Source organism: Alexandromys fortis, unplaced genomic scaffold (genome assembly GCF_014885135.2).
Source record: "Alexandromys fortis isolate MF-2015 unplaced genomic scaffold, M_Fortis_MF-2015_v1.1 scaffold_174, whole genome shotgun sequence".
Taxonomy (NCBI): domain Eukaryota; kingdom Metazoa; phylum Chordata; class Mammalia; order Rodentia; family Cricetidae; genus Alexandromys; species Alexandromys fortis.
This window is the reverse complement of record NW_026068063.1, coordinates 1441996-1455753: the sequence shown is the minus strand read 5'-3', so window position 1 is coordinate 1455753 and position 13758 is coordinate 1441996.

Genomic DNA, 13758 nt, shown 5'->3' with positions numbered 1-13758 from the left:
AAATGTTTCCCCAGGATAGGGTCTTAGGTTCAGATCCTAAAGCTACTAGAAGAGACAAGGTTATGACTTCGAGGCTGTTTTAAAATCTTAACTGGTCTGGGGGTGTAGCTCAGTGGGTAGTGTGCTTCCATGGCATGCATGGAACCCTAGTGCAGTACTTAGCAGGCCATAAACTGGCTATAGGGATTCATGCCCATCATCTCAGCAAATACACAGACAACCAGAGCTCCCTATGTAGACCAGGCTAGCCTAAACCTTGCTGTGATCCTTCTGTCTCCTTGTCTGAAGTACTGAGATTACAGGTGTGCATATGCCTGGCTTCTTGGAGGCTTTTTAAAAAAAAAACATTTATTCCCTTTTCTTACTTTTTATGGTGTGTGTGTGTGTGTGTGTGTGTGTGTGTGTGTGTGTGTGCCTGTGCCCATGCACGCTACACAGTGTACATGCAGAGGTCAGAAGACAACCTGTAGAAGCTGGTCCTTTCTCACACGGTGCAGGTCCCAGATCGTCAGCCTGGTGACAGGCATGGAGCAAGCTTGCCAGCCCTGAAGAGTTCTTTAATCATGGCCCCTCACAGCTGCCCCTCCTCACACCCCAGTCACACGACTCCTGAGAAAAATGGCGTGCCCTGGCCTCTGGCCACAGTAGCGCTGCTACCGTCCCCTTGCCTTGAGACATGTCTGGCGCCTGTACAAAAGTCCTGTAGAGGAACCTTTTAGAACAAAGCAAAGGACTCCAAGTGAGCTGAGAACAGCCATATTCCCCATTCAGAAGAGCCTCTTCTGGCCCATCATGTAGCAACCCGAGTCCTGGCTAGAAGTCCCTGCTCCAGCGAGGCCCAGCTCTCAGCCTCCACATGGAAAGAGATGATGCGTATTGAAAGAGCAGAGACAGGCTGGCAGTAACAAAGCAAGGGTGCAGTAATTCCACGTTTGTCGTCAGGTACTGACTTTGGCAGGCATTTTGGGTTTCTACCTTTTGTATGTTGAGAGACAACATTATTTACAAAGAACATGATGGAGTTAAAAATGTGCAAAAAATATTTTTTAAGCAATTTACAATTTTGTGTTGGGCTGCACGCGTGACCATCCTGGAGGCTTTGAAGAACTGGAATGGCAGAATAGCGCATTGGAAACACCTGAGAGGTGCTCAAGGCAGGCGGGGGAGAGGATTTGAGCAGCCCTGCTCCAAACGTGGTCTAGCCTGATCCTTGTCTCAGTTCTGGTTCTTCACGTTCATTTTTTAGTCGGAAGAAACCCCCTGCCGTTGCTTGAAAGGATAAATCCGTTCTCAAGGACCTCACTGCTGTAGCCACATCCTGATTGCCCTCCTCCGGGGCTGAGGACCTGTCCTGTGAGGCCCTGCTGTTCCTGGAGTTCATGATGCAGTTTTAAGATAATGACTTATCTTCGAGGCTTCAGCCTTAAAGGGGTTGAGACAGGTTAGACACTCCCTGACCCATGAAGAAAAAGCAGGTGTCTCACCCAAGGCACAGGAGAGACACAAAATGAAGGCGAAGATGCAGGCTTTGTCTTGCCTTTAGTTACCTTGTAGGCCCAAGTGAGGAGTTGGGCATTTTATCAAAAATCAGTTTCCAAAGACTGGCCATGGTTCCTTCCAGAGAACAGGTGATTGGGGGGGGGGGGTAGAGCCTAAGGAGAGGGGTGGAAGGTCAGAGAGAAGCTGTGCAGGGGAGCAATGAGTTGGAGCCCCCTCAAGAGGCAGAGGGGTGTCTCTCTCCAGCCCAGCGGGTGTCGGTCTGACCCCGACTTCCAGGTGTCAGCCACCCCCTGCCCTTCCGGTCTCTGGGGGTCCCATGCTTCCCTCTGATATCACAGCAGTGTTCTGCTCTCTCCCAGCCTTTCTCCTTTCCCCCGTCTCTGTCTTCCTGGCCAGGCTGGGGCTCCAGGGGTTTCTGGGGGACAGATTATATAGAATCTTTGTTTTTCCTCATATGAGCATCTACATTCAATTTCCAGTCCCTCTGTGGAAACAGTAATTAAGAGACAGACACGCATTGGAGAGTTGATAGGACCTAGGCAATACCTGGCAAGCCCAGTTCAGTATCCTGTGCCAGTGGAGAAGGTCCCACCACACACACACACACACACACACACACGCACGCACGCACGCACGCACGCACACGCACATGCACACGCACACCTACCACCAAGGAGGCTGGCAATCAGTTGATTTTTCCTTCCCAGTCTGGTTCTGAGCAAACCTGCTGTGTTCTGCGTAGCCAGGGTCATGTGACACCTGGAACAGTGAGCATGAGGGTTCCTGGCTGCTGAGTGAGAGAGGCTGCTGCTTGAGGGCCCAGGAGCTCTGGGGAGAGGGAAGTCAGGAGAAACTTGAGCGAGGAGGAAGGGTGAATGGGCGGTGAAGAGTGCATCAGGCAGAAGTTAAAGCAGAGGTCACCAGAACTGTGCACCAACCCAGGTCCCAGGAACCGTGCACAAGCCCCCCACAAGGTCTCAAGCTGCAAGCCTCCAAAAGTTTGCTAAGCACAGACTTTTGTTTTGTGTTTACCATCTCTCTCTCCCTCTCTCCAAATATTTTAAATTTATTTTTGGCGTGTTACGGCATGTTTGTATGTGTGAATGGGCTTGCATATTTATGTGCGTGGGTGCAGGTGTGTGTGTGCCCCAGCGTCCACATGGAGGTCAGAAGACAAACAACTCGTGTTTTTGCCTTCCTTGCCTTCCGCCTAGTTTGAGGCAGGTTGTCTTTGTTGTTTTACCATGTGGCTGCTAGGCTAGCCGGCCCTAGTGGGATTTCTCCCATCTCTGCCTCCCATCTCCCCTCTAAGAGTACAGGGACTGCAGATGTTCACACTATGTAGCCAACTTTTACATAAGTTCTGGGGATTTGAACTCAGCTCCTCAGGTTTGCTGCACAGATGCTTTTACCCACCAAGCTGTACCCCCAGCCCCAAGGGAATTTTTTAAAAATACTGTATTTATTCTCATCACCATTTTATGAAAGAAATATACTTTAACTACAAAAAAAATAGGATAGCTATTTAGAATAAAGCTTTGTGATGAGACTGAGATGCACAACAGTGTGTCTGTCATTCCAGCACTGGGAAAGCAGGAGCCGGTCGATTTCAGGCTACTTCCTGCCTCAAACGAGGGGGTGTGGGGGTTATGTCTCAACATTCCATTTCCTCTCTTGCTGATTCAGGGACACACTACAGAGTCAGCTGGCCTGTGGGAAGCGCAGACAGGGGTCCATATGCAATTGTACTGGACCTGGTGACATGGAAGAGGCAGGGGCCACATCAGGGAGAACTTTGTACCTGGCTCTCAGGAGTGTGGCGTCTATCCTGAGGTGACCACGGGAAGAAAGGTTTGTTGAAGAGATTCTGCCTTGAGAATGGACTTCACCCTTTTCCCAGGCGTGCAGAAATGAATTGGAGAGGCGGTTAAGAGTCTCTGCTGGCAGTGGGCATGGGCAGAGGACAGATTCAGGAAGTGTACAGAGGAAGACCTTGCAAAGAGCTCATTTCCCCAGAGTTCCTTGTGCTTTGATGGCCCTGCTAAGCAAGACTCGGCACTCTCAATGTTAAAGAGCCAAGTACGGGACTTGGGAGCTAATGCGTACCACTCAGGCCTAGATACCTGAGTTTGAGCCCCAGGGCCTATATTAAAAGAAAGAAAGAAAAGCCCAGTGTGGTGGCGCAGGCCTTTAATTCTAGCACTCAGGAGGCAGAGGCAGAGGTAAACCTATCTCTGTAAGTTCAAGGCCAGCTTTATCTATATATTGAGCTCCAGGACTATATAGAGAGACCCTGTCTCAAAAATCAAAACAAAAAGAAAATAATAGAAAGTAAAGGGCAGAGGCAGAGGCAGAGGTAAACCTATCTCTGTAAGTTCAAGGCCAGCTTTATCTATATATTGAGCTCCAGGACTATATAGAGAGACCCTGTCTCAAAAATCAAAACAAAAAGAAAATAATAGAAAGTAAAGGAAGAAAGAAAGGAAGGGAGCGAGGGAGGGAGGGAGGAAGGAAGGCAGGAAGGCAAGCAGGCAGGCAAATAAAAGCCAGCCAGGCACAGCTGTGGCGCGCTTGTAATTCCATCACCAGAGACAGAAACAGGAGGATTAGTGAACTTCCAGTTAAACACCAATGAGAAAAGACACCTGGTGTTGACCTCTGAGTTCCACATGCACACGCACACACACCACACAAAATAATATACACACCACATATTACACTTATCCTATACACATATACCACACACACACACACGCATACCACATTCCACCCACCCACAAAATAATATACACCTCACATATTACACTTACACATATACCACACACACACACACACACAAAGTGAGAGGGTGGTAAATGATGAAGAACAGAAAAGAGATTGATTCAGTGTGGCCCCTCCAGTCTGTCCTGTGAGGTCTTCAGACAAAACTGTGTGGAATCTTAGGGAGAGGTAAAGATGTGAGGTCCTCCCTCTGGCTGGTACTAGGCTTCACTATCTGAGGCCCCCAGGAAGATTCCAGTTCCTTGGGGACCACTGTTCCAGTATCTGACAATCAAGGAAAGGGCACAGGGGCGTGTTCTTAGGAAATCTTCATTCCTGCCAGGATGTTATACTGGGTGCTGGGGTGATGGTGGGCAGGGGGGTGGTGTGGGCCAGCCCAAGGAGCCACCATCCTGTCCCTGTTCACATGAGGACAGCAGCAGAGGGAACTTTGACTTGCTAGAGGCAGAGTCGGAAGAAATAGGTGTAAGATTTGCAGTTAAACAGTAACAATACCCAATACAATCTGCGAATAAACAGTAACAAAAAGAGTAAGGAACTTGGCCGGGCCTGGGCCCACAAGTGCAACCCCCGGCAGGAAGACTGCCAACTTGAGACCAGCCTACGCTGCCTATCAAAACTCAACAAAGCAATGGTGCAATCCTCGGCACCGTCTATTCCTGAAGACCGTGGAAGCCCTTGCAGTCTGTGGGAAGGAGGAAGATCAGGCAGTGACACTGCCCTCTTGGGGTCCCTGTCCCAGCTGGTGGGGCTCTAACACTCCTGAGCCTTAGTGGAAATACATGAAGCCCCCAAATGCTGAGGGACGCAACCTAGTCGGCTGCGCTCCACATCCCAGGAGCGCCCAGCACCTTGGGTGGAGGCCATCGAACTCAGTAAGTAGAGGGAGGAGACTAAGCCCTCACCAACACAGCCTAGCTTTGAAGTGGGCCCTAGAAACCACTTCCTGGGCTCTTGGGGAGGGAAGGCTGAACGCCTCCTACTAAGTTCTCTGCAGTGGCTATCTGACCGTCGGCATGCGGAGGACAGGGAAAGGTCAAAGGTCCTTGTGGTTGTGGGAGGGAGACCAGGGGTCCGTGGCAACCTCAGCTCTTAGAGCAGTTAGTCCTCTTCATAGCAAGAGCCCAGCACTTGTAGGCCCAGCTCTCGTCCCACCTCCCAGACCAGGCCACCACTGCCTCGTTTCCAGCCCCTCACCTCAGCTGGTCTGAGCGCGTTCCCTCTGTGAGGGCCATGCCTCTCTTCCTCCTCTTCCCCTTCCTCCCTTCAGCCTGGGTGTCTAGACAGCTACCCACCAACAGCCTCAAGGGCATAGCTGCTCTGCTGGGCCATGGCCTCTGACCTCTGGGCCTCTGCATTTTCTGGTGCCCAGCTCCCTCTGCTCTGGAGATAAGGGGATAAAATGATGTCAGAGGGAGGACATCCCACAGCCCCCTCAGCCCAGAAGCTCCGCCCACCTTCCTTTCCAGCTCCTCTATCACTCCCTGAACCCTTCTGGCTGAGCACTCGGTGCTCCTGTCTGCCCGCCATCCTTCTGGGGCCACAATACCTGATGGCTGTCACCCTCTCTAGGAACAGCCCCAGGTTAAGCCAGAGGGCCTGTGCAGGTGAGGCCAGGCTGCTCTGGCTCAGCGTTGACCCGACTTGTGTCACAGGGCCCGTTTTTTTTTCCTGGATCCTGCTGGAAATGTACCAAGGAAGGAGGGAATGAAAGAGTGGGAGACGATTCCAGAGAAGGCAGAGCCAGATTAGGCAACAGGGGATAGACAGATGTGAGTCACACATTACTCATATGTTCCTGGCCGCAGAGGTCAAGCTGCACCATCCCTGGCAGAAGCTCTGGCAGAACCAGGCTGCCCCCTGGGCTGGCAGGAAGATGCCCAGCTCCCGTCTGCTTCCTGGAAGTCTATAGGCAGGGTGTGCTAGAGATGGACACACTGAACTACCCCGGGGCTTTTCTACAGCGTGTCAACTTTCAAATTATTTATTTTCCTGAGGCTTTGGGTTTGTTTTTATTAATTTATTTTAAGGAACTGTCTATGTGAGCCAGGACGGCCTTGAACATATGGCGGTCCTCCTGCTCAGTCTCCTGAGCGCTGCTATTATAGACGTGAGCCTGCGCTCAACCTCTTTACCATTCTGAATTAGTTTTAAAAGTTATTGTTATTATTGTGTGTAGACACAGAGGTCAGAGGACATCTCGTGGGAGTTAGTTCTCTCCTTCCACCACGTGGTGCCCAAAGATCGCTGCCGGGTTGTCAGGCTTGGCAGCAAGTGCCTTTACCCACTGAGCCATCCTGACATCTTCTTTAGCATTATATGTATAGTGCCCTGATAAGAAATACATTCTTTTCTTTTCTTTTTTGAGACAGGGTTTCTGTGCGTAACAGTCCTGGCTGTCCTAGACCTCACTCTGTAGACCAGGCTGGCCTTGAACTCATAAAGATCCACTTGCTTCTGTGAGATCCACTTTCTCCAAGTGCTGGGATTAAAGGCATGTGCCACCACCGCTCAGTTGAAGAAATACATTCTTGCCTGGTATGGTGTGATATCCCATTAATCCCAGCACTTAGGAGATAGGGGGATCTCTGTGAAGTCGAGGCCAGCCTTGTCTATATAATGAGTCCTACATAGCCAGAGAGAAAGAAGAAACATATTTTTAACGTAGTGTAACCATCAACACCATGTGATTGCGGGATTTTTCTCTAAGACTAAAACTCTACCTGTTAAACACTAACTTAAAAGTTTTAAAAGGCAATGTCTTAGTAAGTTAATATTTGACCTAAAACTGGAGGGAATACTCAAATAAGAGAGGAGAGGGATGTCTGAAGACAGATTGGATACACACACCGCAGTGCTAGGACTGGATGGAGGAAGTAGGGGGCTCTGAGTGCCTGGGCTAGCTGAGTCTCCATCTCAAAACAACAAGAGACACAATTAGAACCAAGCACAATGGTGTGCTGTGCTCGGTAGTTCAACCCCAGCACTCAGGAGGCTGAGGCTGAGGAAAACCTCAAGTTCTAGGCCAGTCTGGACCTCTAGTGCACCCTCCCAGAAAACGTCATAAAGAAAGACAAAGAAAAGAATTGCTTTGCTTTGGAAATGTAACCTGGTGGTAGAGTATCTATCTACCTGTTTAGCATATACAAGGCCCTGGGCTCCATCCCCAGTGCTGAAAAATAAAAATATAATAACAACAACAACAACAACAAGAATAATAATAAATAATACTGAGTGAAGCCATAAGACTGAACCTACAGTCCTCCTGCCATGAGGGAACGAGTCGTGTTTATTTATCTGTGGCACTGGGAATTAGACCTGGACAAGAACTCTACCACTGAACGATAATTGCAGGCCAAACTAGCGATTCTCCACGTGAGAAAGACTTGACACTTTTCCCCAACTGCAGGTTGTCCCAGGGAGGCCAGGCTGACTTCAGACAGCACCAGAACCATCCACAGAGCACAGTCCAGGGCCCTCGCCACGCTTGCTAGCCAGCACAGTCTAAGAGGGAGGAGGCATGTTGCAGGATGGGAATCCGAGAGACACGCGAGCCCCAGGAGTTTTTCTTGAGGGGAGAACACAGGACAACTGTAGGCACAGCATACACACAGCACCTGGAGGGTGAGCCTGCCAGCCTGGGAGCTTCCTGTCGCTGGCCCTGTTCAGGTAAGAGCAGGGCAATTGCGTCTGGAGATACCACTGGGAGGGAGCAGTGAGTGTTTCCCAAGGTTTTTCTTCTCCAAGCGTCCAACACTAACAAATCTAGCTGGGTGGTGGTGGCGCACGCCTTTAATCCTGGCCCTTGGGAGGCAGAGGCAGGTGGATCTCATGAGTTCGAGGCCAGCCTGGTCTAGGGCAGCCAAGACTGTTACACAAAGAAACCCTGTATCAAAAAAAAAAAAACAAGAAAGAAAAAGAATAAAAGAAATCTAATTATTTCCACCCACCCCTGTAGATTTTTATTAAAGAATATTTTTATACAATGTATTTTGATTGTGTTTTCCTCTCCCCTAATTCTTCCCAGATCCTTCCCACCCATGCAACTTTTTCTTCCTCTCTTTTTCAAAAAAAAAACAAGAAATACACACACACACACACAAGAAAAAAAGAATGAAAAAAAACAGGAAAATGAAAATCAAAACAAGGAAAAACCAATAAGACAAGAAAATGTCAAAACAAAGCAAATTGGAGCAGAAAATCCGCAAAAACACCCCTGAGTTCCTTCCCTTTGTGTTGGCTACCACAGCACAGGGCCTGCCTGGTGTGTGGTAGAGCATTTACCCCGTGTGCACGTGGACCTGGAATTTTAGATCCCCAGGAAAACAAAAACAAAACAAATGAGAAAAAAATTCACTTCGTGTCTGGAGGTAGGTGTGGAATGTGGAAGGCCAGGGTGATGGTGTGGGAGTAGGGGTGGGGTGTGGGAATAGGGGTGGGGTGTGGGAATAGGGGTGGGGTGTGGGAGCAGGGGTAGGGTGGGGGCAGGGGTGGGGTGTTTATGTAGGGGTTGGTGTGGGTAGGGTGGGTGTACGATGGAACTAGAAGGGAAGCATGAAAGAGGAAATGGCCTTAAGGCAAAGGGGGTGACGGAATACTTGTGAAGGCAGAGGGGGTGATGGAGTACTTGTGAAGGGGGAGAGGGGGTGATGGAGTACTTGTGAAGGGGGAGGGGGCTACGGAAGGTAGACCAGATGGGAGGGGAAAGCAAGCGGCTGGCAAGTGCTCTAGTAAAGTCCGTTATCTGTATGCTCTCTAAAAATCAATAAAGACGTCTGGGTGTGGTGCACACCCCTCTAACCCCAGCACCTGAAACACAGAGGCAGGCAGATCTCTGTGAGTTCAAGACCAGCCTGTCTACTTAGTAAGCTCCAGGCCAACTGGGGCTACATGTAATTAATTTAAATTCTTTAAAAAGGCAAAAGACAAAAGCAGGGATGTCTAAGAATAAGAAACACGAAGTTCGTGCTTCATAAACTTGACAGGATGTTTGGCCTCACTAGCAACAAGGAATACCTATCCCTAAACTAAAAGGAAAAGCAGACAATGGCATCAGGGCAGTGTGGGACCCCTTTCTGCCCCCAAACCCCCACACTCGGCCGCTGGATCGGAACCGCTGGAATTAAGGGCCTGGCCAGTGGGCCAGTTAGCCTACAGGATATGGAGGCAATGAAAAGTGTTTTCTTCAAAGGCCAAGGTGATGAGAGGAAGGGCAGGCCTCCCAGAGCTGCTCCACAGAGCCGAGAGAGCTGGGTCCTGCATCTCCTAGGCCAGAACTAGCAGCGGCTCCTGAGTTTCATCACTTCCCCACCGGTCATGTGACTTGTGTTAATGACACAGGACATGCTACTTACCATGGAACTAAAAGCTTGGGAGAGGATGACAAAAGCAGTAAGTCATCAGACATTCTGGGCTGTAGGAATCTAAAGAAAGACTCAGGTAGGCTTGGTACATGCCTGTAACATCCTGTCTACTTGATATGTGATAAATAGTAAGATTTTAGATTTGCTTTTTATAGACGGGGTTTCCTACATTCCAGCATCCCAGACTGGCTTCCAACAGACAATACAGACAAAGATAACCTTGAACTCTTTCTGTTGTTGCTGCTGCTGTTTGTTTCTTGTTTTGGTTTTTCAAGACAGGGTTTCTCTAAGCAGCCTTGGCTGTCCTGAGCTCACTCTGTAGACCACACTGGCCTCAAACTCATGAAGATCCACCTCATGGTGCTTCTGCATCCCAGTGCTGGGATTAAAGAAATGCTCCACCACCACCCGACAACAACCTTGAACTCTTGATTCTTCTGCCTTAGTCTTCCAAGTGCTAGGATTGCAGGTGCAGGCCACCGTGCCCAGCTATAATAAATACATAAAATATAGCAATCTCTTCCCCCTGCCCCTCTGAGGTGGGAGCTATGGGGCATTGTTGGGGATCAGAGCCTAGGGAACTGGACGATGCTTATGCTAAATAAACTCTTTACCACTGAACTTCACCCCTGCATCTGTATGTCAACGTGGCCATGTTTGTTATGGTTTTGTGGTTTTTGAGACAGGCTCTCTCTACAGAGCCCTGGCTGTCCTGGAACTCACTCTGTAGACCAGGCTGGCTTTGAACTCACAGAGATCCACCTGCCCCTGCCTCCAGAGTGCTGGAACTAAAGACGTGTGCCTCCGCACCCAGCTTGTTATGTGTTGTTTTTTGAGATAGTGTCTCACCCTTTAAGCCAGGGAGACCTCAACTCTCCTGGCTTTGCCTCCCGAAATACTGGGATTACAGACATGAGTCACCATGTCCAGCAGTCTTTTGTTTTCTGAGTCCTGATACATATCCGTTTCTTTTTTCTATTATTCTTATCAGATAACATCTCATGTGCGGCTACAGCACATTGTGTTCATTTACTCCCCAGCTATTGTATGTTTGGGTGGTTTCCACAATCAGCGCTACTTCGGCACCGAGAAGAGAAGCAGATTCAGCGGCAGGTGAAATAATAGCTCAGCTTGGAAAAGTTTCCCATACAAATCCAAGGACCACAGATGGATCCCAGGACCCAACATAAAGATGACAGGAAAGAATTCACACACACACACACACACACACACACACACACACGGTGGTGGAGGCGGAGGACACTCGAGATGAAGGTGGGAAAGATAAGGCCACCACTGGACATATGGTAGTGTTGTGTGTGTTAAATGTCTATCACGTTCCAACGCTTTCATATGCATTAATGTCATGTGCGCACACCCCATAATAAGGCATTTTAAGAGGGAAAGGCTGTCCCCCATTCCTGACACATTGTACTGAGGTCTCAACCTGAGGTCCAAAACAGAGGGATCTTCTGCGCAGCCGCATTTGCCCCACCCCCTGCTCCAGGAGGGCAAGGGCGCTCGGACTACGGGCCAGTGTCTCTCTGGGGCTCCTCCCCCGCATCCCTCCGGCGTTTGCCTGGGGACCCTCAGGCCTTGGCTCCTTTTGGCTGCAGCGTCCTCATTCGCACGCTGCCGCGACGTTCATTGTCTGCGGACCGCAGTCGTGCAGAGCGTGGGCTGCGGCGAGCTGCTGCCGACTCGGCCTTTTCGCCAGGGCAGCTGCGCACCGCCACACGTCATGTTCAGAAATTCGGGAGGAATCCGGGCAGCCCGGCGAGGGATCCTACGGCCAGCAGGCACTGTCAGGGGAGCTGCTCTGTCTTTGGGCTAGAAGAGCTCAGTAATTGTAAATGGTTTTAAGGTATTAAGGGAGGCAACTGGGCTAGATAAGACCCAAAACAAGACTCTGCAAGGCTGGGATTTCACGTCTTGGATGAGGTAACCACCAAAACCTGACGCCCTTTGTTGTGGTCATCACCTCCATAATGCAAACCACAGGTCTGAAGAAGGCCCCAGGGCACAAACGTGCTGCCTAGAGAGTTCTGAGTGGGAAACTGAGGGCCTCAGGCACACACCTGCCACACTTCTCCAGCGGCCTCAGGCACACACCTGCCACACTTCTCCCGCTGGTTGCCCAGCCTGCCTGTGGACTCTTGAACACATCCCTGCCATTGGGAGCTGAGTTTTTATTTTTACCCAACCAGTTTTCAAACAGAAGCAGCGTGAGATGCTTTGCCTGCTCAACACAGTGCACTGTGTCGGCTAGACTACATTACACAAACTGAAGAGGTAGCGTTTGGATCGAGATTTGTACAACCCACCAGGTGTTTTAAGACATAGCAAAGAAAAAAGTAAACTATGTTGATAGAAATTACATGTTGGTGGGGCTGAAGAGATGCTCATCCAGAGGACACAGGTTCAATTCCCAGCACCCGTATGGTGGCGTACAACCGTCTGCAACTTCGGGATCCAACACCCTCACACAGGCATATATAGAGGCAAAACACCAACGCACATAAGATAAAAATATAGATTAAAAAAAAAGAAACTACATATTGAAATGCCATTTTAGGTATACTGAGTTTGATATATACTAGAAGAATACTACTTATTTCTTTTTGCCTTTCCTGACCTGGCAATTAGACAATGTAGAATTAGGCCTCGGTGTGTAGCTCAGACGATGGAGCACTGTCTCACATGCGTGAAACCCCAGGATTCTCCTTAGCGTGTCACACACTGGGCTGGTGCTGCACATCTGTAAGGGCAGTGCTCTTGAGATGGAGGCTGCAGGATCAGCAGTTCAGGGTCATCCTTGGCTGTGTAGGAATTTCAAGGCCAGTCTGGTCTACATAGGACTCTGTCTCAATAAAGGAAGGAAAAAAGGGGGAGGAATTATATCTGTGACCTTGTTTTATATATGTCTATATATACCTCTATACACACACACACACACACACACACACACACACACACACACTGTTCTCCCAGTGTGGAGACAGAACCCAGAGACTCACACATGGCAAGCAAGCGCTCTACCCCTGAGATCTATGTTCAATTCCTCTAGCTACATTCCTGTTAGACAAACATTCCCATCATTACAGAAAGGCCCCTAGACAGTGCTAAGCAGCCTGCACATGTCAGCTTCCAGGGAGCGTGTCGGTCCCATCTCCATACTGGTTCAAGTTTTCTTTTTTTCCTTTTTAGTGTGTGGTGTGTGTTTTGAGACACCCTCTCTCTCTATAGCACTGGCTGTCCTGGAACTCACTATGTAGACCAGATTGGCCTTGAACTCACAGAGATCCACCTGCCTCTGCCTCTTGGGTGCTATGATTAAAGGCACCACCACCACCCTGCATCCATGGATATTTTTGACAATATTAATAATACTTTGGCATTGTTTTGTTTTCCAATCCTACTTCCGCCTCCTGAGTGCTGGGATGCAGCAGATGCCAGCACACCCTGCTCAACGACATGGTTCTGCGCGGTGCTGTACAACTGAGGAAGGACCTGCATCCATCTTCCTACAAGCCTGAAAGAGAGGACAGGTACAATGTCACTGTCACTGTACACCTGGGGAAACTGAGGCTCGAAGAGGTTTTTTTTTGGGGGGGGGGGCTAAGGTCCAAAGGTGTGTGTGTTTGTGTGTGTGTGTGTGTGTGTGTATGGTCCTGGCTTTTCTGGCTCCTAGCCTACCCTTCTTTTTGGTGGCCATTGTTAGGCTGTTTCCTCCAGGTTGGAAGTGATCATTGGTGTCTTGAATCACGGCAGCTGTGATCAGCCCCGTCAGATGGTCACACGGTTGTGCCCATTAGCACAATTGTGCCCTCCTGAAGTGGGTAGAACACTAAGGTGGCTCAGGAGGCTGCTCGCCCCCAGGGATAGAAGTGGGTTCATAACTCTTGGCAGGAGACTGGTGCTGTAGCTGCCCGCAAGTTCTCCAAGCTCCCTTAAGCCAACCCCAAAACACCACTGGATCGCCAAACTGGACTTAGGATCATTTCTTTGGTCTGTCTTTGTCTTTTCCAGCTGTTGACCAGTCACACAATAGTGCCCATGTAAGGCTGCAGCCACCGGCAGGGGATGGTGCTGCATGCCTATAGCTCCAGCTGCT